Here is a 3,129-nt window from a genome sequence, read left to right as displayed (position 1 = left end):
GTAATCTTAGCTACTCAGGAAGCAAGATCTGAGGATCACAGTTCAAAGCCAGCCCACACAAGAAAGTACAAGAGACTCATCTCCAATTAACCACCAGAAAACCAGAAGTGGCACTGTGGCTCAAGTGGTAGAGTGCTCTCCTTGAGCTGAAGAGCTCAGAGACAGGGCCCAGGCCCAGAGTGTAAGCCCCATGACTGACAAATAAATAAATGAATAAATAAATAAAATCACCATATCCAACAACTGATGTAAAAATAACACAAATTTTAGAAAGTTGTTTCCATATAGTTATGATTATGTTGATTATACTAGTATTTAAGATAGTCCATGAACTTAAGAAAATAGAAAGGCATTCCACTTAAGGTACTATGTTAAGCTGAATAGGATTTCCTATTCAACAGAGTATTAGACTATAATGTTTGGGGTTTTGCTTTCCCTTATTTTACTTCTACTTGATTGCAATTCCATCTCATATTTTCATAGCTCAACTATTGCCAATGTTTCTTTGTGATCGGGTACTATAGGTCATTTAAATAGCTACAAATTTATAACAAAAATAGAGAAATTTAATTATTATCATCTATTCTTCTAGGCTTCCAAAACTAATTCCATATTTTCTTCTAATAAAACTTTCTCACCACTGTGGAGGTAGAGACTAGAAGTGAGAGCATTTACATGACACTTTATATTCCCCCTTTGTCATTTTAAAATGAAAAAAAAACAAAAAGCTACTAGTCATACTCACATAATACTTTATATTAAGTCCTGGAACAACCCTTTATAATGTGACATTTCACTAAATTAATGAATAAATATATTAAGCACAGTAGAAACACCAGAAAAAAGCAAGTGACTTTATTTGAGGAAAAAAAGACAAAATTGAATTAGTAATGATGACTATAGAAAAGTGGTTACTGAATTGTGAAAATGGTAATACTGCCAAAAGCTATCTACAAATGCAATGCAGTACCTATCAATATTCCAACCTCATTCTTCAATGAAATAGAAGAAGCAGCCCAAAAATTCACATGGAAAAAAATAAAAGAACCCAAATAGCAAAAACAATCTTTAGCAGAAAGACCAGTGATGGAGGAATATCAACACCAAATTTCAAACTCTACCACAAACAGTAAGCAAACAGCTTGGTACTGGCACAAGAACAGACCTGAGGATCAATGGAATAGAACTGAAGACCCAGAAATGAGCCCACATATAGCTACCTAATCTTGTATAAGGGAGTCAAAAATAGAATGGAAGAAAGACAGCCTCTTCAGTAAATGGTGCTGGCAAAGTTGGTTAAACACCTGTAGAAAACTACAGCTAGATCCTTATATGTTACCCTGCACTAGAATCAACTCCAAATAGATCAAGGACCACAAAGTCAAAGCAGACCCCTGAAAACATTACAGGAAGTAATGGGAGAAACACTAGGAATCTTTGATGCACTGGCCCATTTTTTTTTTTTTTTTTGGTTGGTCATGGGGCTTGAACTCTGGGCTTGGCTGCTGTCCCTGATCTCTTCAGATCAAAGTGAGCTCTCTACTGCTTGAACCACAGTGCCACTTCTGGTTTTCTTGTGGTTTATTGGACATAATAGTCTCATGGACTTTCCTTCCAGAGCAGGCTTTGAACCGTGATCCTCAGATCTCAGCCTCCTTAATATCTAGGATTACAGGATTGAGCCACTGGTTTCTGTCTTCGAAATTAATAAAGACCCAGAAACACAATAAATCAAAGAAAAGTTGGATAAATGCGACTGCATGAAACTGCAGAACTTTTACATGGCAAAGGACATAGCTAGGAAGAACAATAGGAAGCCCACGGATTGGGAAAAGATCTTCACTAGCCATAGAATGGATAAGGGTCTCATATATCTAAAATATACTCAGAACTCAAAAAAATTAAATCCCCCAACAACAAATCCTCAAAGAAACAATTGCCTGAATAATAAGTGGGCTAAAGAATTAAATAGAAATTTCTCTGAAGTGGAAAGAAGAATGGCCAATAGACATATGAAGAAATAGCCTCTATCCATAAAAGAAATGCAAATCAAAACAACATTGAGATTCCACCTCACTCCAGTTAGAATGGCTATAATCAAGAACTCTAATAACAACAGATGCTGGAGGGGATATGGACAGAAGGGAACCTTACTACATTGTGGGTGGTAGTGGAAACTTGTTCAACCACTTTGGAAAGTAGTATGGAGATTCCTCATAGAGCTCCCCTATGAGCCAGCAATTCCACTTCTGGGCATTTACCCAAATGTTTACAAACAAGACCACACTAAAGCTACCAGCACAACTATGTTTATTGCAGCATTACTTACCATAGCTAAGATATGGAACCAACCCAGATGCCCCTCAGTAGATGAATGGATCAAGAAAATGTGGTTTTTCCTCGTTGGACCTGTGGTTTTTCCTCGTTGGACCTGTGGTTTTTCCTCGTTGGACCTGTGGAAGCAAGATGGGTCACCAGCAGCTGTACTGGAGTCACCCCCGAAAATTCGGCCAGGGATCTCGCTCTTGCCGTGTGTGCGCTAATCGCCAGGATCTGATCCGGAAGTACGGGCTCAACATGTGCTGGCAGTGTTTCCACCAGTATGCGAAGGACATCGGCTTCATTAAGTTGGACTAAGTGAATGGACTTCAAGCCCAATGAAAGACCATATTTGTACATAAAATAAAAATTCAAGAAGTCTTCAACTTATGCTTAAAAAAAAGAAAAAGAAAATGTGGTATATATACACAATGGAATTCTATGCCTCTATCAGAAAGAATGACATTGCCCCATTTGTTAGGATGGAAAGACTTGGAAAAAAAAAATCTATTAAGTGAAGCCAGGCCCAAAGAAACATAGGTCCCATGGTTTCCCTTATTTGCAACAACTAGTATATGTCTGAGACAAGCAGAAATGGTCAGATAAGTTGATGTTAGTTAAAATGAACATCAAGATAAGGACTCAAATGGTTTTTCTTTCTTGCTATTCTTTCTGACATATTTATAAGATGATTTTTTTGTTGCTTTGTATGTCCCTCTCCCATGGTATAACCCTGTTTTCACTGTATTTGATGTAGGTATAATTTGTGGAGGGGAAGGGCAAAAACAAATCATTTTTATAGGGATACAG

The 3,129-nt window shown here is 37.5% G+C and overlaps 1 pseudogene; it reads left to right on the top strand.

The window, feature by feature from the left end:
• The first annotated feature begins 2,436 nt into the window (after positions 1–2,436).
• LOC105994978 lies at positions 2,437–2,657 on the top strand (annotated as a pseudogene).
• Positions 2,658–3,129: the final 472 nt, after the last annotated feature.

The sequence above is a fragment of the Dipodomys ordii genome, unplaced genomic scaffold (genome assembly GCF_000151885.1).
Source record: "Dipodomys ordii isolate 6190 unplaced genomic scaffold, Dord_2.0 Scaffold5, whole genome shotgun sequence".
NCBI lineage: Eukaryota > Metazoa > Chordata > Mammalia > Rodentia > Heteromyidae > Dipodomys > Dipodomys ordii.
The sequence above is the reverse complement of the archived record's forward strand: the minus strand, read 5'-3'. Positions and strand labels throughout refer to the sequence as shown.